The 26,058-nt window shown below is 47.0% G+C and overlaps 1 protein-coding gene and 1 non-coding gene across 13 annotated transcripts in view; both read left to right on the top strand.

The window, feature by feature from the left end:
• MARK2 (microtubule affinity regulating kinase 2) overlaps positions 1-26,058 on the top strand; it is a 55,091-nt gene that overhangs the window by 3,426 nt on the left and 25,607 nt on the right. The window contains exon 1 of one of the 12 annotated variants that reach the window (XM_043870738.1): positions 20,913-21,090. The exons of the other annotated variants lie outside the window; for them this stretch is intronic. The gene's annotated coding sequence lies outside the window, so the exon portion shown is untranslated. Of the gene's footprint in view, positions 1-20,912; positions 21,091-26,058 lie in introns of those variants that run through there. 12 annotated transcript variants of the gene reach the window in all.
• LOC122677498 lies at positions 10,589-10,694 on the top strand. The gene has a single exon (XR_006335810.1). It is a non-coding gene; the product is annotated as a small nucleolar RNA U13 (small nucleolar RNA).

Below are 26,058 nucleotides of genomic sequence, written 5' to 3'. Positions count from 1 at the left end.
ACCCTCAGGGTAGCCCCGCTATGGACTTGCTATTAAGTCTTATCCTGGAAAAGCATAGATTCTGAAAAACCTTACAAGCAGATGTGGTATTTTTTAAAACAAGAAAAAAAATAAGTAACAACTCTTCGGGTCATAAGGCCAGAGAGGCCTGAAGCACTGGCCTCTTTTGGACTAGATCATGCTGCCAGGTGAGACCAGAGAGCTCTTCTTGGTCGTGTTGTGAGTCTAACTAAAGTGCTTGTGGTAGAAGCCTTAATGTTGCGAGATAAAAAGCAAGGGATGTGGTTGGGTTGGTTTCTTTCGCCCAAAGGTCCTCTATTACCTTACTTAGATTTAAATTATTTAAATTGGTGTCACTGAAAAACAGGTAAACAGACTCTACTGGTTGTCTTAAAACTCTAGTCTCTTCACGCTCTTTCTCTCCTCCTTTCTTTAAAACATGTGGCTGATGAGAACCTGTTTCTAGGAGCTCTTTGATCACATCTGAATTAAACACACAGAGACACAGAGATAGAAAATGTTGAAGTGTAAAAATAAACCTGGTGATGCAGACATTGCCTGTTTGCTGTCGACTCTGCTTCTGACCGTGAAAGGAGGAGATAAAAGGAAGTTAAGCCCTGCCGTTATTGTGATTTTTGCGGCACCGGATTGCAGATATGCTTTTTCACAGTCACAGACTCTTCTTTTTGCAGAAGGAGGGTTGTAACCTGGGACTGGTCGTTTGGGGCATTCTTACTTAATCTGTGAGCTGAGCTTTCTGTTCACTTTTCCAAATGGCTCTGTTGGCCTGGAGGCTTGGCAGCGGTGGAAGCAATCAGCAGGATGACTGTTTGTCTTCCAGCCAGCAGCAGCACAAACAGGCAAGGGCAGAGGGGTCCAGCGTGCAGTGTCCACCTGCCCTGGCGAGCGCTCTCTGTAATACCTGGTGGAGGCCTGCATGGCTCCAGGCCTGCCCCATCTCTGGGCCTCAGGAGCCACAAAGGAGGGCTCCTGCGAGAAAGAAGGAGGCTTTCACTGCCAGCCCTGCCTCTGCCCCTCTGCGGTGGGCGAGGGTGGGGGCTTCTGTCGTCCTTTCAGGGAGGCATCGTTTATTCTCTCAGATGATTCTGGGAAGAGGAGTTTGGAAGTCTGGGTGAGAGAGCAAATCTAACTTTCAGGATCCTATAAAGAATCACTGAGCCACTCCAAACACACATAGCTGGCTCATGGCTCCCAGGGTTGATTCTGGCTGAATGTTTCACTGGATAATCTGGTTTTAGTGTTGTCTCGGGGAGAGCTTGGTTCTCTCTCATTTCACTCCCTGTCCTGCAAGCTATGCGGCAAGACCCGTGCTCTGGGTGCGGGCTCTGACCTCTGCCCTTTGACTCTGGCAGGGGCCCTTGGTGGTGCTGCCTTCTGGTTAGAGGTGTGGGTGAATTTCAGACCGTATAGTCTTTACTTTCTGCTTTACCCCTGAAACGAGGGAACAGGCATGGTTAGGGCAAGGACACTAGTAGACCCTGGAGTTCATAGAGTTGCCACACTACAGCCTTCGAACCTGGTAAAGGTAACTACCTAGTAAATTGTAATTATTTCTCTCTAGTCTGTGGACTTCGGGAAACAGCTAAGAAGATGGATACAAGGCAGTCATTGAGATTTGGCCTGCTTCACATTACATGGTAACCGAAGATTGGGCCTGATTTTTTTTTTTTTTTCCCCCAGCATAAATGTCTTAAACAGAGTTGGTGCTTGTGAGGTAGGGAGAGACTGAGAATTTGTTTTCTGAGAGGTCTGCATGGTTAGAGGTCTTGGGAGTCAAAAACTTCTCAGACTATAGTGCTTCCCCTTTGGACAGAACAACCTAATTCTCAGGGGGCACTTGACCAGGAGGACTAAGCCATGCCTTCATGAACTCTTTCCCACTGAGCACTTAGCCACCTGGCTGGCATTTCTCTTCTCCCAGGAGCTTCCATGATTCTCCTACATATGTATTATGTCGACTTATATGAATATTTTATACCTAAAGTGCAGCTAAGCCTCAGACTTTGTGGCCCATTATCGACAAGCGAGGTGGGGGCTGGGCGCCACCCTTGGCCCCCTGATAGCGTCTCTGCTAAGTGGACCCCCCCAGCAGCACTTTGAAGCCCATTAATGGATTGGGATGAGGTAACCTCAGCAGATGGAAAGGGCGAGGAGGGTGGTCATCCTTCATTCTCTGAGGCTGCCTGATGAGGCTTTCCTGCAGCCAGCCAGGTCCGGCCCCAGCTCCCTCCACTTGGTTAAGCTGTAGACTGACCACTAGGCCTCTTCTTTGAGAGGAGTTCTGGAAAGCCTTTGGTTCTCTCTTCGTCATGGTGATGCTGCCGTTATTTGCCGCTTTCCTGTCAAAGCCAAAATTGAGAGGGATGTGGAAAGGGTGGGTGGAGTTTAAACCTGGTCCTTCCTCCTTCAGGGGAAGTTCAGCAAAATGACAAACCAGATAGGTGGCTGGGTTTCCTTTTCTCCATGGTAGATTCCAGCTTTGTACATTTTGCACTTGAAGCTTGGATTCTCCGGGCTTTCTCCCAGCCTTCATCAAACAGGCATGAGTCACTGGAGTGTTATCTATGCAGGTTCGCCTTCAGTCTCAGCAATGGGAAGAGTGAGCCTTTACAAACCCCGTGGGGGAGGAAGCCACCCATTTCCCACCTGTGGCCTGGGAGGAGGCCTCTGTCCCCACGTTAACTCTGAAAGTTCTCGTCCCTCCCCCGCCGCGGCCCTCTCAGTGCGGGCTATGGAATTTTCTTGCTGTTTTTTTAGACTTTAAGATGGTACCTCTGGTTCTGAAAAAACACCAGGAGGAAATCTGACCCCTCGATTTCCAATTATCAGTCGGAGGAGGAGGAATCCCAGGTCCTTCTCTTGCCCACTAGACCTGCCTCTCCCTTGGGCCGTGTAAATAGGCTAGATCCCTTCATCTGAACGTCTAGAGGGTTTGAAGTTTCCTTGGTCCCCGTGGGGAGTTCTTCACTCCTTCCCCCTTACTTCCATTGATTCTTTCTCGTTAGAAAAGGGTGAGTGCTCCCTAAGTCACTTTAGTCGTGTCCTACTCTTTGCGACCCTGTGAACTGGAGCCCGCCGGGCGCCTCTGTCCTTGGGACTTCCCAGTTAAGAATACTGGAGTGGATTGTCATGTCCTCTAGGGGATCTTCCCAGTCCAGGGATCAAACCTGAATCTCCTGCATTGGCAGGCGAGTTCTTTACCTCTAGCGCAACCTGGGAAGCCCAGAAAAGGGCAGAACATGTATCAGTATATTTCATCTTGTGCAGCAAACTAGTGATTTTAGGCTTACAGAGTCATAAGAGTCACAAGTAGGTAGGAGGGAAGGTGAGGTGGACCCTTGGCTCGGCGGATCCTGGGGACAGTGGGGGGTGGGGGAGGGGAGGGGTGGGTTCAACGACTGGCTCCAAGCCATGTTTTTCTTTTTAACATAAAAGAAGGCGGAGCAGACCTGGGACTTCTCTGTAGAACCAGTCAAGCTGGTTTTGAGCCACCTCGGCCTATTTTCCTCTGTGCTGTTTGGGAAGCTGGTGATTTAAAGATCTGCCTCCTCTGGGCTCTGCTCATTGAGGCATGAGTTTAGCCGATGTCTGTGAACAACCCCCTTCCCTCCCCTGGTCTCTGAGCTGGGCCTCTGCAGTGAGTGGACTTTCTCCACACCTCATGCTGCTTTGTCTTACACACCTTTCACCAGCATCTCAAAGGTACAGCTTCTTTTCTTTGCAGTTCACAGCTTGGCAGAAGGCCCTCCACCTGGCCAGGAGGTCTGTGCTTGGCTCCCGGTCTGTGGATCTAGAAGGGAATCTGGACTTCTGCCTCCTGGCTATTGTGACCTGGCTACTAAATCCAACCAGACCCCAGACCTTTTGGATTGGTGCGTAGGAACTGTCCAAGCCCACTGGAGAAGGAAAAAGGAGAGAGAATAGGTTTTGGTCTTTGGCAGTTCAACAGGTACTTCAGCCATGGGGACCAGTTTGGTTGTCGTTGATGGAGGTACCTGTAGGAAGTGTGGGAGACTTCAGTCACCGTGTGCTGGCATTTCCTGAACACGGTAGGGAATCCGTCTCAGGGAGGAGACAGCAGGATTCTGAGGCCCCTGCGACTGGACTGCTGCTGCTGCAGCAGCAGGGTTGTGTTCTCAGGCTCCCACTAAGCAGAAAGCTCCCAAGCCCGCAGCCTGGTGATTAATGAGTGGAGCTACCTGCAAGCAGCGCTCTCGCTTCTGTCCTTGCTGCTGCTGCCGTGGTGGTCTCGTTGTCTCCTGAGCACCGTGTGACAAGGGTTTGTGGTGGGTGCTGGTGATCCCACATGCAGGGCACCCCCTTTCTCCTCACCTTTAGAGAAGGGTCTGCTGGCTTCCCCTCACCCCCTTGCGTCCCCACCTCCTCTCCACAGATGGCCACGTTTTGACTGTCTCTGCACGTAGCATTGGCAGCATCTGTGGCTTGTTGCTTTGCTTTGGCCACAAAAGTTTGAGGTACTAGTTCTCCAGTCACAGGAAGTGGGGCCCCTTGGGCCCTTTTGGTCTAGTGTAGCATTCTGATTGAGTTGACTTTATGGCAGAGTTGAAAGGGGATCCAGCGCCTTTGGATTTCCAATAAATGGTGTTGCTGTGGTCAGAGTGGGCGCTCCCGCTAGAGTTCCTGAGCTGGAATCTTGGGATAGGCCCCGCTGTGACTTGGGCTTACTCTGTCCCTATGGGGCTGTTTGTTCTTCTGTAAAGAAAAGGGAGTTATAATAGTACTGTCTTAGAGGTGTAGGTGTTGTGAGCATTAAAAGAGTTAATGAATATAAAGCACTTAGAACAGGGCCTGACAGGATGTAACAATTATCAGCATCATTGTTTCAGTTGACCAACTTAGAGAATTTTCTCTGAGCGCCATGCAACTCTAGGTTGCTAGAAGCGAAATACTTTGGATTATCTTTGTGTTGACTAGGGTTCCATAGGTGCTTTTCCTAGGATTTCTGAGTTTAAAGTTTTTATTTTATTAAAAAAAATTTTTTTTATTTTTAATTTTACCAGTCAGCAATCTGAAAGAAAATAGGATGCAGTTGGAGAGATTTAGGAGAAGAAGGGGATGAGAGAGGTTGAGATGGTTGAATGGCACCACCGACTCGATGGACCTGAGTTTGAGCAAGCTCCAGGAGTTGGTGATGGACAGGGAAGCCTGACATGCTGCAGTCCGTGGGGGTCGCAAAAAGTTGGAGCGATTGAACTGACTGACTGGAGAGGTTTATATACTTTTGAAAGCACTTTTTTTAAAGTTCATGTATTGACAAGATACCAGTATCAGGCAGCTTTATTGATTAAAGGAAAAAGAAACACATGGCCCTCTGCCAGCCCATACTTTTGTGTTGTGAATGGTGGTGGTGGTGGGTGTGCACTCTCTTCATTGGCTGGAAGGCCAGATCTTGTCCCTGGAGCCCCGGCTTCTCTGAGTTGCTAGGATCTGGGTGTTAGAGGAGGCCCCACCTAGCGCCAGGATTGGATTTCTTTCCTCAGGTTCCTTTCTTCACGAGCAGTGTCTACCCTTTGGCAGCAGGAGAAAGCTCGCTGTTTCTCTTAGAGACCACATGGGAGCCTCGCAGCTGGTGATTTTAGGTTCCTTTCCCACTAGCCGAGAGGCCTGCAAGGGCAGGTTCTTGTTACCTTTGTCGGCTTTTCTGAAGTAAGAAGAAAGCCTCCCCTTTGGGAGCCCTGGGAGGGTGACAGCCATTCCTCAGCCATTCCTGGGCATCTGTGGACTTTGAATCTTGAGCCGAGGTTTTGGTCTCAGTTGGCTCCTGTTGATGTTCCTCGCTTGAGCTTCTAGAGCCTAAATGCCTTATCAGAGCAGCAAGTTGCTTAGTTTTTTCATGTTGCCACTGTGGAGGGGAAGAAAGGTAACAGTGTTGCGGCTGCAGGGCTCATCTCAGAATATTTCTTTCACTGCATTTTCCTCTTCCTTTTGACCCCTCTGCTGACTTGTCTCACTTCCTTTTTTTTTTTTTTTCTGTTTGGTTTCTTTGAACTCTGTTCCTTCCTTATCACTGTCCTTCTCGGGTTTTCATCTCCATGTCCCACTGCCTTACCTGTTTCTATGCCTCTTTTGTGGCCTGGCTCAGAAGGGGAATTTTGATGGTCTGAGATCTCTCTCCTTCATGTGTAGAATCCCAGAACCACCCAGTCCTTTCTTTCTCCTATTCCTCTGATTTGTGTAAAGTTAAGAGCTCCCTGCTTTGGAAAACATTTTCTTTTTTTGTCTCTGGAGCCACTTTGCTCAGTGAAGCCCGACTTGGCGTCCCAGTTTCCCTAGTGACAGATCTAAGCTAGTTCTGGGCAATCAGGAATGCCAAAACTCTAGGCCATGTCTTGGGAGAGATCCGAGGAGGCACTTACTACTTTTGGTAGCACTGTGTTGGTTCTCAAAGTGTAGTCTGGGGACCCTTGTGGTCCCTAAGACTGTTTGGTTCTAAACAAAATGCAAATAACTTTCCTTGTAACCTTGATGCTGTATTTGCTTGTTTCAGCTCTCATTCTCTCACCAGTATACAGTGTTTTCCAGAGGCTAAGTGATGTTTATTGACGTTATCACTCTTGGCTAATGGAGTATGTGCTGCTTTTTTTTTTTTTTTCCAATGTGTGCTGCTTTATTTTTGTTTTTCCTAGAATTTTTAAGGTTGTACTTTAAGGTATAAATACGGAAGTTTTTGGTGATGAACTTGATTTGTTCTCATCACTTCTTCTGTGCTCTTACTAGCTTTCTTCAGTATACCTGTTGTAATTTCTGTAAACCTCAATATTGTCCAATAAATAGTTATTTTAAAATCCCAACATTTTCCTGGCACCTTTGAAGAAACACAAGAAGTAAGTACAACTTCCAGCACTTAATTGTAAAAATTTAGGGGAAAACTAATAATTCTTAAAATTATATTTATAACTTACTTTAGCACTTAATTCTGTTTTATTCTAAAATAGAGGAAAATTCATAGTATTTTTCTTATATTTAAGGATAAATTGTTGGCTTAAAAAAGGGAGGTTGGAAGTTTTGCTTTCTCAAACACAGCTGCTAGCTCTATTTACTGCAATTAGAAACGTATCAACAAGTGAAAGGGAGGGATCTACTCTGAAGAAACTTGGCAAAACTGTAAACAAGAAATGAAAAAAAATTTGAAAGAAATGAAATCATAATGAACGGTATCTTCTCATCTTTATAGATGCTAATAATGTAGCTTATTGTGTGTACTTTATTTTTAGTGTTTTCGTGCAGTATTAGGGTGCTGGTTGGCCTTCCGTGGTAGCTCAGACAGTATGGAATCTGCCTGCAGTGCAGGAGACCAGGGTTTGATGCCTGGGTGAGGAACATCCCCTGGAGAAGGAGATGACAGCCCACTCCAGTCTTCTTGCCTGGAGAATTCCATGGACAGGGAAACCTGGCAGGCTCCAGTCCATGGGGTTGCAGAGAGTCAGACATGACTGAGCGACTTAACACTACAACTGCTACTACAAGGGTGCCGGTTAAGTTGCAGCATCATTCAAGAGCAGTCGTCAGAGATTAAAGAGAAAGGAATTAAGTGTTTTAAGTGTACATACCACAGTCTCTTTAAAAGCCAAAACTTGTTCCCGCGTTTCCAGCTAGAAATGCCAAAGTCACTGAGGCCTCTTACAGGATGAGTTATTGCTCCTTCCGGAGAAGCCCATCCGTAGCTGAGAGACTAATAAAAAGCTCTGAAGAGCTGACATTCTGAATGCACACTGGATGAAAAGTCAGTAAAGTTCGGGGCAGGGCCACTTCATGTGACTGTGTTGTTGAATTAAAGATTCAGCTGCAAACCTGAAGACTGAGTTAATATCTTATTTATAGAATTTTACTTTCACCTTAGAAATGAGCAGGTATATAGGCATGGCTCAACTTGTATCACCACCATCTACGTGTCAAAAAATATTTTCTCTTCTGGGAATGCTCAGCAACAAAACACAAGTTGTGGTAAATGTGCAAAGGGTTGAATGACTTTTTCGGCTCTCATGGTTTTTCCTGGAGCAACTTTGTTCCCAGTTGCATTGTTGGTACATAAGCAGCGCAGCAGAGAAAACTGCTGGTGGCGTGAATCAGGGTAGGGGCACCAAACTCTGCTGGTGGTCAGTCATGGACTTTTCTCTACCCATTTGTGGTTTAAAAAAAAAACCAACCCATTGTCACTTAAGAATGTCCTGGATGAAGCACTGAAAATTGTGAGGTTTTTTTGTTAAATCTCAGTCTTCCAGTAAAGATCTCTGATATTCCCAAGTGATGAAATGTAGAGTATCCATGGAGCATTGCTGCTCTTTTTTTTTCTTTATTTTTGCATTGCTGCTCTTTACCATAGTCCAACTGTCTGGGGAAAATGCTCTTGTGTGGGAGCTGACCCAGCTGAGAGGATCATTTTTACTTGAAATAACAACTGATGGACAAACTATAGTTATTCATACTTCAGTGTTTAGTGAACATCTTCTTGAAATTGAGCAGAGTGAGCCTGTCATCATTGCCAGTGATAAAATTCAAGTTTTCAAGCAAAAATTAGAATTTTGGAAAACTTGCATTTGTCACACTTTTTTTGATGAGATTGGTGGTGAGATTAATGGAGTATGATTTTTTGATATTGTGTGAACTCCCAGTATTTGAAAATTCTGCATAGTCAGTGAAGGAATATTTCCTTGGTTCAGTTCAGTTCAGTTGTTCGTTCCGTCATGTCTGACTCTGTGCGTCCCCATGGACTGCAGCACACCAGGCCTCCCTGTCTATCTCATCCTCTGTTGTCCCCTTCTCCTCCTGCCTTCAGTCTTTCGCAGCATCAGGGTCTTTCCCAATGAGTCAGCTCTTTGAATCAGGTGGCCAAAATATTGGAGTTTCAACTTCAGCATCAGTCCTTCAAATGAATACTCAGGACTGATTTCCTTTAGGATGGACTGGTTGGATCTCCTTGTCATTTCCTCGGTTATCGGTGGTAAGAGAGCAACTCAAAGTGCAAGGTGACCAATGGATTTTAATGTAAAGGTACACAAAAGATTAATTTGATAAAATCACATATTGCACATTGCAACTACCCTTTAAAAACAACCACTTGTGGAGTTTTGGTCTAGTATCAAAGAAGAAAATCCTCAATATTTGAAAGGCTATTATTAAACTTCATTTTCCAACTACACATCTGTGTGAAATGAGATTTTTGCATCTTTCAGCCAACCTATGGAAACACTAAATGCAGAAGCAGATACAAGAAGTATCTCTTTCATTAAGCTTGATGTTAAAGAGATGTCTTAGAGTATAAAACTGTGCAACTCTTGTTATGAATTTCATTTTGTTTTAGAAATAGTTTCTGCATTTAAAAATGGGTTATTTGTGTAAACAGGTAATAGGGTTTGTTGTTATTTTATTATTTCTTTATTTTTTTTGTTGTTGTTATTTTAAATGAATAAAATACTTTAAAAAATCAGTTTCAGTTTTTAATAAGGTAACTGTTGATAGCTATGACCCACATAAACAAAAGATCTTTGCAGTCCTCCATAAGTTTTTTAAGAATGTGAAGAGTTCTTGAGACCAAACAGTGAGAAAAACCTTTGTTGTAGACAAAACCTGAGTTGACTGTCCTCCGTCTTGGGCTGGTTATCTGCGATGACTTCACAGGGAGCCCTTGTTTGCAGTTCCCAGCGCCTGTAATCGCGCCTGCCTGGGCCTCAGGGACTTTGACCCCAGTGCACTTATTTCCTTCCTCTGATACATGCAGCATTGGCCCTGTCAGATTCTTTGATTGTTGTTTTATCTGTGGTTTGTTTATTTCCCCCATTTTTTTCTCTTTATTCCCTGATTTTTTTCTTTTTCTCATTTTCCCTTTATTTGTAATCTTTCTCATTTTTTCTTTTTCTATTCTTTGTTAGGTTTTTTGGGTGAGGGGTCTGGCATTGTGTTTTGCTTGCATTATAAAATCAGTTCATCAAGTGGATTTCCTTTGGTCTGTGTGAAGTTGTGGTTTGGAAAATACATTTTTTTCATTAAAATTAAGTAAGTAATGTTTACATGTAATGGGTTTATTAATGTTCTTTTAAATGAATGGAGACATTGATAGGTATGATTCATATAAATAGAATCTTTCGGGAGATTCAGGTTATTTTTAATACTGCAAAGACTTTCTGAAACCAAGAAGTGTAAGAACCACAGTTGTAGACAAAACAAGTTAATTCTTCCTGGCTTTGTTGGGTTTATTTCTTGGTGATTTCATAAAAATTTAAAAAAAATTTTTTTTGCAATTCCCAGAACCTTTTTAGTCCTGACTGGGCTCACGAAGGCACTTGCGGCCTTGGTTTGCTGTCGTTCTAAGAAAGCTGGTTCTCTGTCACCAGAGGGGCTTTGACCAAAGTTGGCTTGTCTCCTCCTATGAATACATAACTTTGACCTTATGAGGGTTTTTAAACAGTTAAATTTTATTTCTTTTAAATTTTGAACTTTGAAGAGTTAACAAAAATAATCCAAAGAGTTTTTATATGTTCTTCACCCAGCTTCCCCTTATGTTAACATCTTATGTAACCATAGAACACGTATCAAAACTGATAATTAGATCCTTTTGTAGTTCATGAGCATGATGATTGGGTGTTCACGCTGTTGCGTGACATGTGCCTCCCTCACAAACCTTGTTACGACATTGGCACATTACCTGTCTGACGTAAAAAAAAAAAAAAAAAGAAAAAAAAAAACCTGATAATTAGTCTTGGTATCATACTGTTAACCAGACAACTTCTGATTTCATCAGTTTTCCTGCTGGTGTACTTTTTCTGTCTAGGATCCAGCCCAGAAACCCATATTGCATTTAGTTGTCATGTCTCCATAGTCTCCTCAGTCTTTTCATGTCTTTCATGACATTGACAGGTTTGAAGAATGCTGGTTAGTTATTTTATACAGTGTTCCTCATTTGTGGTAGTCTGAAATGTTCTCATGGCCTTGTGCTTTGTTTTTTCATTGTAGTCACATATGGGTAACACAAAATTACCCAAAATACATTTTATTAATTTTTAAGTATATAATCCAGTGGCATGAAATCCATTAATAATGTAGCCCCCACCACTATTTGTAGAACTTTTTGGTCATCCCAAACAGAAAGTCTATATCCATAAACAGTAATTCCCCATCTTTCCCTCCCCCAGTCTTTGGTAACCTTTTTTCTACTTTCTCTATGAATTTGTTTGTTCTGAACACTTCATATAGGTAGAGTCGTACAGTATTTGTCTTTTTGTTTCTGCCTCATTTCACTTTGCATAATGTTTTCAGGGTTTCATCCTTGTTGTAGATTTAATAATTGTTTTAACAGTTAACCTAGATTTTACTATGATGATATGTATTAACTTGATATATTGAAAGATAGTTATTAATACATAGTTGTAATGAGTTCAGTAGTATATTTTAAATGAATTAATAGATTAACATTTTCTCAGTTTAAGTTATAATACAGTAGCTCTGATCAACATCAACAAAAGCTATTTGAGGCCCTTAGTAATAAGAGCATAGAGGGTTTTCCAGGAGTCTGAGAATTGCTGTTGGAGACCAGTAGGGAGTTGACCATCCCTGCCCTTGATTGGCTGGTTACTGACTGTGACCTCATAATGAGCCTTTGTTTTGCAATTCCCAGAGTCCTGGCTGAACTGCAGGAAGGCACTTGCTGCGTTGGTTGCAGTGTATCTAGCTAAGGAAGCTAGACTTTAACCAAGTTTGGCTCATTTCCTCCTTCTAATAGGGGCATTGGCCTTTTTTTTTTTTTCTTCCATTAAAAAAATAATTTGGCTTGCTCGGATTTCATTATGACAGTAGTTCGTGTTTTTTTTAAGCTTATATATTGGCTATTGGTCAGTTCCAAATTTGAAAACTGCAAAGCTTGCATAGCCTCTATCCTTGAAAAACCTTGGTACCTGTAATAGCTGAAGGCTGGTTGGCTCCAGGCACTCACTAAGGCCAGAACACCCAACAGTCTGTTCTCAGAGTGACTGCAGAGCCCACACACTTGGTTCCTATTTCTTCTGTAATTTAACTCTTTGTTAGCCCTGTTTCTTAGTGAAACTTGCCTGCCAAATCCCATTTTTATGTAAGTGTACTTTGTTTTCTCTTGGAAGAGGTTAAGCGGATTTGTGTGTATGTAACAGCATGTGGACTTTTATCTTTGCTTCATGAATCTTTAAGAGATAACAGTTGCAGTAAATATATTTCTAAACTACTTTATAGTTTTCCACCTTGTTCTTTTGTTTGTAGTCATTCTCTCCCTTAACAAAGCACCTCTCACTTTTAAAAGCTTCTCTTAGTACCACTTATAGTAGACCTTTGGGCCTCCTCTGATAGTCACTTGAATCAGCTTTAAGCAAATCTGCTTACGCTCATTTGCTCAGGATCACTTCTCATCAGAATCATTAAAAAAGTTTAATCAAGTGATTACCTTATATCAGTTTGTGTCTACATATAGACTTGTGGGATTATAGCTCTATTTCCCATCACTCAGCAAGTCCCATAATCCTCTGCTTTTTACACAAAGCATATTCTTTTCAGATACACATGTGGCTTTCACTTCAATTCCAAAAGTGAACTTGATGTGCTTTTTTCTCTCTCTTCGGCCCCTGGTCTGCATGGAAGACAGACTTTTGCTTTCAAAGGAGATTTGTTCACTCTGTTAGCTAAGGCAGTGACTCAGTAACGGTGCCTCCTGGATGGCCCTCTAAATACATTACTCTGTTCCAAGTGGTTGGGAAACTCTTAAAGGCAATAGACTGAGTACTTGAATAGTAGACAGTGCCCCCACCCATTCCCACGGAGTGCCGTATGCTCCGAGGCTAGTGTCTTTAGCTGTCGCATCATAATAGCCAGCATTTATTGAGCACATTGTCCCAGACGCTTGTTTAACTAGCTGTTTTACATTCATTAACTCATTTAATCTTTGTGAGATAGTAGATCTTATTATTTCCCCCACTTTGCAGATGAGGAAACAGAGGCCCAGAAATGTTGAGTAACTCTGTTTAAGGTAACAGACTCATGTAGTCCAGAGTGTTGGTGTTAGAACAAGACTTTCCTGACCACGAAGAGCACTTTGGCTCTGGCTTCAGTTGTGTCCAGGCAGTAGAAGATAGATACCTTAGGACTAGCTCCCAGTCAGTGTGGGGCACAACTTGCCTCCCAGGCCGGCTTCAGAGTCCCACGTGGTCTCTCTGCCCCACGTTTTCTCTCTGCCCTCTGTGGCCTGTTGAAAAGGTGGCATGGTGTGGAGATGCAGCTCTCTGCGTTTATCTCCCTTGTCTTAACAGCTTATGGGAAACTTTTTTTTAACTTTACTATTTAATCCTGGCTTCCGATTTTCCTGTTCATCTCTTCTCATCTCCTGGAATTGAACCTCTAGAAAAACTGGAGTCTTAAGACCTTAAATTGATAACCAGCAAGTAAGTAGCCTAGGACAGTTCGGAAGATTTGCCTGTCCTGCTGGGTAGCACCTCACTCCCGCCTGCCCCCCCGCCCCCCCCCCCCCCCCCCCCGCCAAAAAAACTTTTGTTTGTGGCCCTTAACTATGTTTTATCCTTATGAAACTAATATTTTCTTTTTACATGCCATTATGTACCAGTTTCACACACAAGAGACCCAGAGCTGCTTGCATTTGGCCTTGACTGCCAAGGACACTGAACACAGTAGCTGGTAGTGCCAGGACCCTGTGTGTGGGGGACTTGTCAGTTCAGTCCTGGGAGCTGAGCTCTGGCCATCCTGCTGTGGCTCTTTATCCCATTGCTTGGGTAATATGCCACTACTTCCTGTTTGCCTTTGTCGGTCTTTTGGTCTTTTGATCACTTCTCTCTCCTGAAACTCTGCCTGTGGTCCTCCTAGATTTTAGGAGTTGTTTCTCAGTGAGAGTGAATCTCTGGAATTTCAGTTAACTTGAGTTTGTAAGTTTATGGTATGATTTACTTGCATGTCATTCCTGGTATGATAGTGCCTTTTCTTTTATCCTGTTAAAGATTTTGATTTTATTAACTAAATTCTGAAATTTTGAGCTGATTTTTTTTAAGATCCCATCGTGGGGCAAGGATAAAGGGGTGGACTGCTGCCCTTGATTCAAGCATCACACTTCCCCACTTGCACCCCTCTTGCTGCCCGTAGTAGAAAAAAAGTTCAGTTGTGTGATTGTATTTGTGTTCAAACTTGTTTCACTTTTCTAAGATCATGGTTATGTGCCGTTTCTACGGTATTTTAGAATCCATCCTCTTGTTACAGTGGAAAAGCCACGGACCATGTGAATTATGTTAAGAAGCGCAGCCTGTTAGATTTTCTGAGCGGTTCCCCCCCGCCCCTCTTCCTGCCGCCAGCACATTTTTATCTGTCCTCAGAGATACACCTGTTCACACACAGGTGTTCGGTAGCGATGCAGGCCACTGCTTCCTTGGAGAGCGCATGGCGGTGTTCTCGCTAATGAAAAAGGCTGTCATAATGGGTTAGGTCCTTAGGGGCTCTGCCCTTCTGTACTTGTATTCCCATGGAGAAGAATCTCTCCCTTAATTACCGCATCATGCTGGGCAGAGAGGTGTGGCTGCTAATTGATTAGATGACCGTCCTTTGCTTTGGTGTGGGACTGTTGGTGGTTTTGTTTTTAAATAAAATAGATTTGAGTCAATTAAGTGTATTTTGAAGAGATGAATATTTCCTGTTGTCAACCTCCTGTCTTTAGTGCCATCTTTATTCTTTAGCTTGGTCATGAGACGTGCTGAATGGACTTTGCTGGCATTTTGCTGCTGGTGGAAACAGCATCTTTTCCTCTCCTGTCCCTCTGGCGTGCTCCCTTTTTGTTTGGTAGCATCAGAATCCTTTATTTGGTTCAGTTTTCATTCCCTCCTTCTGTCTTGGAGTGGTTGAACCCTGTTCTGAAATATATTTTTTAAGATAGTTTTTAAAAGCAAACACCCTGCCTTGAAACCTCAGAAGCTGCTTGTGAAACAGCCGATAGGGCAGGCTGCCAAATCTATAGTTAAAACCGATCCCTTAATGACAAAATGTCAGACATTGATGTTAAACCTTCATTATGATTGTGGTGTGAGGATTTTTCTTGTTAATAAATGTTTAGGTGCTGAACTCCCAGTTTCACATTTGGAATGCTTTCTGTTATAAAATTCTGCATAGTAAACCATCCCAAAAGAATCTCCTGGGCTAATCTATCTGCTATAGGGAAGATTTTCAGCAAGCCAATCCCCATTCTCCTTCACCTACCTGTTTATTTTTTTAATTTTGGGAAATGATTTTCTTTTGAGTGGTGTGGACCAAGTCTCACTAGCTTTATCATTTTTAAGATAGAACTATATATAAAATATGTAAACAACAAGGACCTAATGTATCGCAAAGGGAACAGTGTAACTGTATTCAGTATCTTGTAATAACCTATAATAGACAAGAATATGAAAAAGAATACATACATGTTTGTGTATACACACACGTATTTAACTGAATCACTTTCCTGTACACCAGAAATATCGTAAGTCAACTAAACTTCAGTTTTTGTTTTTTTCTTCAATTTATTTTAATTGGAGGATAATTACCTTACAATATTGTGGTGCTTTTTGCCGAACATCGACATGAATCAGCCACAGGTGCACCTGTGTCCCCCTATCCTGACCCCCTTCCCACCTCCCTCCCCTCAACTTCAGTTTAACCAAAAAAAAAAACAACAACTAGCTTCAGAATTATTTTTATCCCAACAGAGGAGGACTGGGGCCTTAATCTTTATTCCCAGCCTGAATTAACTGAATTAACTTTGTTTTTTGTTTGTTTCATTTTTAAGATGATATAGAATCTTCTGTTTGTCCAGGGAATTTCTAAGTACTTTCAGGAGTGAGTATTCATTCCTTCTTAGAACCTTCCAGAAGAATTCTGATGCTGCTGGTAGCCTGCTGATTAAGAATACAATTTAAAAACTGATATTAGGGGTACTCTTCCTGCCCCCTTTTGATGCCTATGTCAGAAGCTTTCTCTATCTCCTTTATACTTTAATAAAACTTTATTTAAAAAAAAAAACTGATATTAGTGTACAGCAAGCTATAACACTGATTGAATGAATTGATGAGGGAGACCAGGCTTGACAACCAATAATTGGGAGAGAAAAGGATAAATATGTTAACGTGCCTCCACAGTCGCAGCTGGCACTGAGATTCAGGGCTCTGGATACAGAGCTTCAGGATGTCCTTCCACTCTTTCACCAAGAGCACCCTATTCTGTTCTAATGCCAGGGGCATTTTTTGACTTGATTCGCATGACCTTAGCCCTGAACAACTTTTTTAACTTTGTGCTTAAGCCTTTCCTGTATCATCTTTGCTTGTATATTGGGCCTGTCTCTGGTTTCTAGATGGGAATGAGACAAGGAAGACTGAATGACTGATTGATCGGTGCATCTCCCTGAGTTGATTTCCTCTTAATCAGCATCTCACAGCTCTCATCACAGCCCACTCCGTGGACAGGCGCCCCCATTCCTTGACGTCTCAGGGTTTAGATAGATTCTAGCAGAACTCATGGTCCTAGCTAGAAGTGGGACCTGGGGATCTCTAAGTCTCTCTGAAAAAAACAAAGTCCTGACTTAAGTTGCTCTATGTTCTTGCTACCAGAGGGGGCTTCCCTGGTGGCTCAGTGGTAAAGAATCTGCCTGCAATGCGGGAGAGGCAGGTTCAATCCCTGGGTCAGGGAAGATCCCCTGGAGAAGGAAATGGCCACCCACTCCAGTATTTTTGCCTGGAAAATCCCATGGACAGAGGAGCCTGGTGGGCTACAGTCCACGTGGTTGCAAAGAGTTGGACACAACTTGGTGATTAAACAAGAAGCTTCTAGTAAATTGGAGGGCATGGGCAGACTGTAACTCTAGTTCCTGGATTTGCTCCTGTGTTAGGTAGTATGATTTGTGCTTCTGTCTCCTATTAGATAGGCAGCTTTATTGAAGGCTGGGCTGTATTTTATCCTTCTCCGCATCCCTTTCTTCCCTGGAGTCTTATTAGAGTGCTTTGCACGTGATCGTCTCTCAATGAATTACTTGTGAAATAAAAAAAAGAAAAGTTACAACATGGGTAGTATTCTTCACTTACACCACCCTTGGGAAAGTGTGTCCGTATTGATTTGTGAATCAGACATCTATTCAGTTTTTGACCATGTAAGTCACAGGTCTTAATAGGTTCAATAATGACGAAAAAGAACAACTTTTCCAGGATGAGAGGATAAGGAGGGTGTTTTCCCCTATCACTGGATTGTTTTAAGAACCCAGAGAGGAAACCACAGGAGGGTGTGCACTGCTGAGGAAGCCCTGTGTGGCTTCCTGAAGTAGGGAGCAGAGCCGAAAAGAAGCCCTCCCGGCTCAGCTGAGTTCTGTTCTTGCCCCGGACACACAGCATCTCAGGCTGCGTTGTTGTCTCTGGTTATAAACTGGCCTCATCTTCCCCGCTTTTGCGATGGGTGAGCAGAGGGACACTGTTGGGAGTTTAGTCCAGAGGTGGAGAGGTCATGGGGTCTGTATCAGAAGACTGGAGTTATTTTTAGTGGGAGAGCCGCTCAGGAGCAGGGCACCGGAAGAACTGACTTCACACCACCTCAGCACTTGGTGGTGATGCCGACCCAGATTCTTCTGTGAGCGTCTTGGGGGAGACCAGTTCCTTTTCTGAATTGACCAAGACCTGTGAGGTCAGGGACTGCATTTCCCGGGACTGTTGCCGGTAGGGCAAGAATGAGATGGCCATTTTCTCCTTTCTTCTTGATTCCTTGGTCTTTGTGACTCAGGGTGTGAGAGCTTTCACTGACGGTTGTGGCTCCGGGTTTTGAAGCAGTGCAGAAGAGGCCATCTGTGTAGGGTGGTGGGAAAAGGACCTGTTGGACTAGTCTGCTTGGACCCGCCTTCCCCTCCCCCCACTCTGGGCAGGGAGGGTGAAACTGCTGCTTGCTGGCTTTGCCAAATGGGTTTCTCCTCGTGGATGGGCTGCCATGGCGGGCAGGCGGGCAGCTTCCCACCCAGGAGCCCCCCAAGGAGCTGGGCTGCTAGGGAGTCTTGCTGAGAGGGGCGGGGGCGGGCAGGTGCTGGGCACTGGATGTGCCACCTGCGCTGCCAGGGGCTCGCCTACTCGGAGCTGCTGAGGCTGAGGCTGCAGAGCCCTCGGGCCTGCTGAGAGGACCTCGTACCTCATACCTTGTGGCCACATTCGTGGTGTGCAGAGAGGCTGGGAGTGGTGAGGAGCTGGTAAATTGTGGGTAAATGAAGTCTCGAGAGGAAGAGGATTCTGGCCTAGGGCGCACTGAGTTCAGGGTTGCAGTGTTTGGAAGTCCAGAGTTGTCACCTAGCTTAACTTGAATTTTCACAGCCCTAGGAGGAAGAGGTTTTCCAATATGTGAGCCTCGTGTCCTAGACATGTTAGGTGAGGTTTAGTTATGGAGCCAGACTTTTAGGCAGATTGACGCAATGTAAGACAGGGTCAGGATGTGGTCTTCGGAACGTGCAGGCCGTGCCCACTTCCTGCTGGAAGGCTTGTGAGCACAGAGACACTGAGAGCCCTCACGTCCACCGAGGACAGACCCTCCGAGCTCACCGCCAGCCCCTCGTGCAAGTGGGGCAACAGGTCCCAGGAGGGTGAACAACTGGCTCAAGCGATACAACCTGTTTGGGTGGTGCTGGATCTAGACTCGCTCTCTGCTGGGGACTTGGAGCTGTACCTCCATTGCTTCACTGCAGAAGCCGTCCTCTTGCTCAGCAGGCCTGTGCAGGGGCTCCCCGCAGCCCTCAGAGCAGAGGGGAGGTCGGGAAAGGACAGGTGGAAGGGCAGTCGGCCTCAGCTCCACACACTGGCCACGAGCTCTGAAATCCTGCCAGAGACTGCGTCTGTAGAGGCACCAGAAGGCCCTGGAGAATGGATTGAAAGCCACGGGCGCCAGCTCTCTAGCCCTGGCCTAGGTTGAAGAAGTCACGTGGAGCAGAGATGTACTAAGAGCTGTTGGGTAAAGAGTCACTCTGAAAAAGGCAGGAAGACCCTGACCCTGGCTTTCTCTCATGAGTTAGAAAAGCGTTTCTTGAAATCATGTGAGGTGCTGGGTATTGAGGACACAGGGCTGACTGCAGCCCGGGAACTTCCCTTAGGCCGCGCCTAGCCTTGCCCCGGAGAAGGCAGTGGCACCCACCCCAGAACTCTTGCCTGGAAAATCCCATGGATGGAGGAGCCTGGTAGGCTGCAGTCCATGGGGTCGCGAAGAGTCGGGCACGACTGAGCGACTTCACTTTCACTTTTCACTTTCATGCATTGGAGAAGGAAATGGCAACCCACTCCAGTGTTCTTGCCTGGAGAATCCCAGGGACGGGGGAGCCTGGTGGGCTGCCGTCAATGGGGTCGCACAGAGTTGGACATGACTGAGGTGACTTAGCAGCAGCAGCAGCAGTCTTGCACAGTGGTGAACAAGACAGCCACCTAGAGTTCCTCAGGAGCCAGGTCCTGGTGCCGGAAGGCTGCTGTCCTCAGGACGCCTGCAGTGACGGGTCAGGACCCTGTGAGGGCAGGGAAAACCTCCCGGGGGGTGCGATGTCTGAGCTGAGGCTGACCAGGAAGGAGAATGGGAGTGGAGGATACAGGCAGTGTTCCAGGCAGTAGGAGGTGGCGGCAAAGGCTGGAGGTCTGGGAGGACAGGAGGAGGCAGGAGGAGCCCAGAGTGAGACTCCAGGAAGGGACAAGGGCAGGGAAAGGGAGCCAGCCCGATGCAGGGAAAACCCGGAAACTGTGGATCTGAAGACCAGTGTTACCTACATATGCACTTACCACACGCGTGTGTACATACATCTGTGTATGTGTAAGCGGAGCTGTGACTAGGAAGCCGCATAATGAAGTCCCCAGTGCTGGGTGTCCTGCAGCGATGACTGTTGGTGTCCCCCCGCTTGTAGCTGAAGAGGGACTGGTTTCCCTACACGCAGGTGTGGGTGGGGGTAGGCCGTCCAAGGTTTCAGTCCTGGCAGGTGGGACTGGTTTCAGCTTTGGGGCCGGGCTGGCTCAGGACACTGGGGGGTTTCTTCGGGCTCAGGGGTCAGGCCCCATTTCCCTCTTCTGGGGCGGGGGGTAGTGACTCACGGGTCATCGCTGCCACCGGGTGGGGTGGTGGGTTCTGCAGGCTTTTCAGAGGCAACCTGTGGCGGCCGAGGGTAGTGGCTGATGAGAAAGAGGAAGTACCTGGCGGCCATTTCTCCTGCCACTCCTGACAGGTGTTTCTGTCGCCCCTGTGTGGCAGCCTTGGGCGCTGCTCCCGCCACAGGAGCATTTCCTGTCCGTGAGAGGGGCCGTCCTCTGTGGCGGAGGCTCTGCCCCCTCCAGCCCGGTCCGTGAGAAGCCCCGCTCCCTCCTGTCCTTGACAGTCGGGCACAGGCACTTCTGTGGTGGGCCTTAACTTTCAGGGTCGTGAAGATGACTGTGCTGCAAACTAGAGTTCAGGGCACAGCCGGCAAAGTGTGTGAAAGCCGGCCTAAGGTTAACGTGGACACCGTCTGCCTCCAAAAGGTGTAACGGGGCAGCGTTTCACTTGCCGGCATGGTAGCCGTGGCCGTGGCCTTGCAGGCAGCTGAGCTGTCTGCTCTCCTACCAGGGAGCAAGTTTCGTTCCCATGCTAGTCCGGCTTTTACTGTTTCCCCTCCTGCCTTTCCCCAGAGACCATAAACCTGCCTACCTCCTGTTATGTTCTAGTTCTGATAGGAGTACCATTCAGAGTTCCTGGCAGGAGACCAGCCCACTTCTCCCCGGGTTGGTCTCCTCTCCTCTTCCCAGCGTGTTGGATGTGTTCGCTCCCCAGAGTTCTCTTATGCAGCTGGCTGGCCCCATAGTGCCCAGAGATTGGAGCGCTCCAGCAGCGGGAGCCCAGCTGCTTCCCTCCCCGGTTTTAGGGGCTGGGCTTGAAAACAGAGACTCATAATCTCCCTTCCTCCTCCTCCCCCTGCTCCTCCCCACCACACACCAGGCAGACTGGAGTGACCGGCTCGGGGGCGCAGAGCGGGGCTCAGCCCGCCTCACCGCACTGCATGGCGTGACGGCAGCAATCTGGAGGAAGATTAATGGACGCGTGAGTGTGTGAGCTCTGGGGCACGTCACCGTCTCAGACTGGCCCTTGGTGGCAGGTGTGGACTCATTCTGGTGTTAGGGAGACCAGGGCTCCTTCGGGGAGATGATGACCCAACCAGGTGTGTGTCTGCCAAGGCCGCCACCCTTTCTCGTGCGTGGGGAAGTGGAAAATGCTTCTACATACCCCTGCTCTCCAGAAGAGCTAGGTGGGTGGTTTGGAGAGTTTATTCTTGGAATCCCTTGCAGCGCAATATCCCTTCCCTTAGCCATGTTCTTTGGCTCCTAATCTGGACTTACTACCTTCACTTCTCATAGGGTGAGACCATGGGTGGAAGGTTAGTGAAGGAGTCACTGCTATTTTGCTAGAAAGAGGAGGTGGGGGAGGGAGCCCAGGTTGCCAGCAGGTGTTTTGTGTCCCTCTCTGGCTGGCTAGAGAAGGGTGCCACCCTAGCTCACTTCTGCCGACCTCTTCGGACAGCCAGGGGAGCACCCAAATGGAGAACATCCTCTTGCTGCTGAGGCCTGAGTGCCTAAGGCAGAGAGCAGATGGTAGCCGCCCAGGCCTGCTAAGAGGGGAAGATTGGTTATTTCGGGGCTGTGACAAGCAGCTTCGTAGGCAAGCACCAGCCAGGGGCCAGTTTCTGCAGTAACCCTGTGGAGAGCCCGGACGGCCGGGAGCTGCGGGGCCACAGGCGCAGGGGCTGACGCCGTCCCTTCCCGTGTCTGGTGGCTAGTGATGTCGTTGTGAAGGTAACCCCCTGGTCAGAGAGGTCAGCCCTGACACCCTGCCGCCTGAGCCCCTCTGCCCTGGAGTTAGTTATACCTAATTGGTCTCCCAGTTCCAGCTTTGATTCGGTCATAGGAAGTTCTGTGTTGGTAGTTTGACTTCTGATTGGGCGTTTAGGCGTCTGAGAACTGAGTGCTTTCTTGATGCAGAAGTACCCTGGAAACCCCTTTCTTAAGCCCCACGCTACATATATCTTGGTGAGACAGAAAGCCTTTGCTTGGACATTAATTTGGGGCTTTTAATGGGGTCCTCTGTTGCTCATCCCTCTAATCTCCCTGACTGCCCTGCGGTCCAGAAAGCCAAACCTTTTATACAAAGAACTTCGGGAAAATGGAGCAATGCCTCAAGGTCACTGGATCATAAGTGGTATTTGGCATAGTGAGCCGGTTTGGTGTTTGGTGAGAGATTTATGCTTTTTATTTGAGCAAAAGATTTCTTGGCGGGAGGCCCCTATGCTGTGTTCCTAGTGCTTGCCCTGTGTACAGGGTTTGCCCCCTTTCCTCCCCGACAGGTCATTTTAATCCTCTTGCCCATAAACAAGTGCAGCGGAAGGTGTCGGGCCAGCTCACATGACCTTGGTTATCTCTTCATGGGGTAGCCGGCATCAGCTTTGGATACCGCAGTCACTTGACGTGGTAGAGCTGTCAGGGTCAAGAGGTGGAGATGCCAGGAGGAAGCCTGGGTCCTCCAGGAACGGGGAGCAGGAGTGCCTGTGATTCCTTAGGACCAGGTAGGAGAAGTCAGCTCTCGTGGCACAGGAATGCAAAAAGCATAGCCAGACCGTTTCATTCTGTCTTGCCTTTCTCATCCCCGGATTCCTACTTCTGGTATCTCATTTCTCTTTCCCCTGTTTCTCAGATCATGTCTGCAGGGGCCCAGGACATGCAGCTGCGTCAGGAAACTGCCCCTGAGGCAGACACATGCCAGCTCGTAAGATACAGAACCCACCACTGAGAATCCCGTCTTCCCAAACAGTGCTCCCGTTCTGTTGTGTGAAGCACAGCTGGTGGTGGGGGCCTGACTGCCGCAGACCAGCGCCGCTCAGGAGCTGGGTGTGTGGCTAGGTTTCCACCCGCACGCTCACCCCCAGGGCCACTGCTCGGAGTTCCCGTGTTTCACCACGGAAGAGGCGGGGCTCTCGGTCCGCAACAGTCAGGGGCTCTAGCCACACTGTGTGAGTGTGTGTGTGCGCTTGTTAAATACTAGTCACATTTCCCATTGTGACTGTTAATTTGTAACATTTCCAGTTCCATATACCTAGAAAATCTTGGCAAGATTGTTGACATTGTGTATTTCAAAGCTGTGGTGTACACTCTGGGTTTTCCTAGGGTTGGATGTGTGTGTGTTTCAAGTGCTTTTGATCGGGGCAAGTGGAGTGGCCTTTTATGGAAGGGATAAAACAGTTGAGCTGCTTGGAGCCCTTTCTGGCTCTGCCAGAAAGCCACGTCCAAGTCCGAGCTGTGCAAACAGATGACCAGAACTTGGGTCTTTGACTCCAGTGCTCTCCTAGGCCAGTTTAAAAGATCCGTCTCTCTCTCTCTCTCTTTTTTTTTTTTTTTTGGAAAATAGAGAATTTGTGGTAAGCATTGGGTAAAAAGTTAAAGCCAAAAGCCATGTCTTTTTCTGGCAACCTGCAGACTAAGTTAGGAAAGCATGTGGAATTACAGTAATAATAGCTAGCATGTCACGAGCATTTAGTATATGCCAGGAATTGTTCTAAGTGTTTTGGATGGTGTTGGATGATTCTGACTTTAGCCCTTCGTCTTCTCTTGGTGGAAGCCCCTTTATTCCTGTGGGTTCTTTGTCCTTGTCCTGGGGGTGGCGTGGACCAGACAGAACAACAGACTGGGGAGCAATGGCCTCCTGCAACCAGGCATGTTTTTTCTAACCGGAGGTACCCCTGCAAGGGGGTGAAGAGGGGCGGGTTGCACTCAGTCTTCAGGTTTTTATTTAAGCCAGCATGCTGATTGGCAGTTAGAGCTGCCCTTCAGGATTTGTTGGGGGAGGATCTGTATCCCTTTTGCAGCCATCCTTTCTTCCCTGCCCTCTCTTGGTGAATTTGGAGGTGGAAAGCTAGAAACTTGGCTGCTTGCCTCCTTCCGAACAGCCAGCATTCTCTTGTCTGCAGTCTGTGTAATAAATAGTGCATCTCACAACGCCCTGAAGTGGCCCCCTTCCTCCCAACACCACCTGGCAGTTGATGGTTCTTGCTCCTGAGGGCTTCCACCAGCACAGGAGTTCACCTGCACCAGAGAACCCTGCTCCCAGCTCCACACCACAGACATTGGAAAGCGCAGCACCTCCAGCAGTGTCCTCTGAACCCACGTCTCCCTGCCACCTGGGCCAGGGCTAAACTGGCCTTTTCTGGACTACTCCTTTCTCTTAGAACCAGTATAGAGTCTCTTTCTTGGATTCTGCCTCTGAAAAGATGAATTAACTATTAAAGTGCTTTTTTAAGAAAGCTCTTACAATGGAAAATGACTGTCATCTCATTTACCGTACTCTCTGCTCCTTGGCCACGCACACAGGTAGCTCGAGCGCCCTGGAGTAGAACCGTTGTTGCCGCCAGAAAACAAACAGGGTTTGGCTTCACAGGCAAACTTAGGCCCGGTGTCAGCAGCTGTCATGTTCTCAGTCCCAGTGAGAAACTCGTGCTTTCCAGCCTTCTCCACCCAGCTTCTGACAAATGAGCCCTCCTCTGTTTATCCAACATGCTAACCAAGGCACCAGCCCACGCCTTGGCCATGCCATGTTGCAGGATTCAGCAGCCTCTGCCCTTGGCCTTGGTCGAAGACTGCAGTGGTAGCGATGGGCCCAGTGAGGCAGAAAGGAGGTGTGTCTGTGACTTCAGTTACCAAGCAGGGAAGACAGTTCTGAAAAGTGTTTGCCCCTGCTGTGTCAGGGACTGTCCCAGGCTCCCCTGTGCCCGCCCTCTCTGGAAGTTCTGCTTGGTCTTCCTTCGTTAGGCCTTCTCTCCTAAGGCAGTACCCATTCAGAATTCCTTCCTCCAGCCTTGGTCTTCATCTCCACCTGGGTTTCTGTTTCCTTAGACCCGCCCTCCTGCCCAGCCTCCCTAGATGTTCAGGTCCTCTTATGTCAAGCCCTCGCCTAGAGTTTGAAGGTTAAGAAACCCCAGTCTCTACTGCCCATGGTCCTTGGGGAGCACAGGTATGTCCCTGGGCCCCATGTTGGAACACTGAGTTCACTTTGCTATTCAGGACTGGTTCAAGTGTTGTGTCAGTCGCTCACTCATGTCCGGCTCTTGGCGACGCCATGGACTGTAGCCCACCAGTCTCTATCCATGGAATTCTCCAGGCATAAATACTGGAGTGGGTATGAATTCTCTTCAGAAGATCTTCCCAACCCAGGATTGAACCCAGGTCTGCATTGCAGGTGGATTCTTTACCATCTGAGCCACCAGGTTTATTTACGTGTTAAGTATGGTTAATACAGTACTTCAGAGACAGTGGCGGGCCCTGACAGGATGGGCTGGCCTGAGAATACGAGCGTAATGTGTAACATGTTCCTATGGGAAAAAGTTCCTCCTCAGAATGGAACTTCGGGTAAGTTTGGGGTTTCTTGACTAATATGCTTCAACAGATTCGCGTGTGCCTTGTGGGAGCATTTTCATTACTTGTAGACATAGCGCTATCTATCACAAAAGTAAGTTGTCTTTCTAGATGCCAAACGCCAAAGATAAACATGCACATACCACTTCCTACCCAGAAAGTTTTCTGGAGAGCTGTGCTCGGCTCCTGCAGTTGTCCTGGGCACAGGTGAGGCTGAATTCTCCATTCTGACTGATCTGACCCATCGTCATTTAGCACCGGTTCAGGGGCAGCCCTCATTCCTCAGCTTGTTTGTCCTTTCCTGCTTGGGTTTTTAGTGATCCGCCGAAGGAAGAAGATAACACCTCTGCCTGCAGGAACAGCCCAGTGGGCAGTCACCCATGGGAAGGGCAGCCAGTTGGATTTTTAGTGGTCACGTAAGCGAACAGCCACCGTGCAGCCAGGCCAGGTGGGGACGGGTGCCGAGAGAGGTGGTGCTGGCCTTGGTGGTTTCTGCTCTTGTCCCACTTGAGCTCTGAACTTCTGGCCACGGTGACTTCTGGGCGGCAGACTTTAGTCCCAGTCTTCTTTCTGACGTTTCCTCTTCCTGCTTCAACTCCCTCTTTGAAACTGG

Source organism: Cervus elaphus, chromosome 2, assembly GCF_910594005.1.
Source record: "Cervus elaphus chromosome 2, mCerEla1.1, whole genome shotgun sequence".
Classification (NCBI taxonomy): Eukaryota; Metazoa; Chordata; class Mammalia; order Artiodactyla; family Cervidae; genus Cervus; species Cervus elaphus.
The sequence above is the reverse complement of the archived record's forward strand: the minus strand, read 5'-3'. Positions and strand labels throughout refer to the sequence as shown.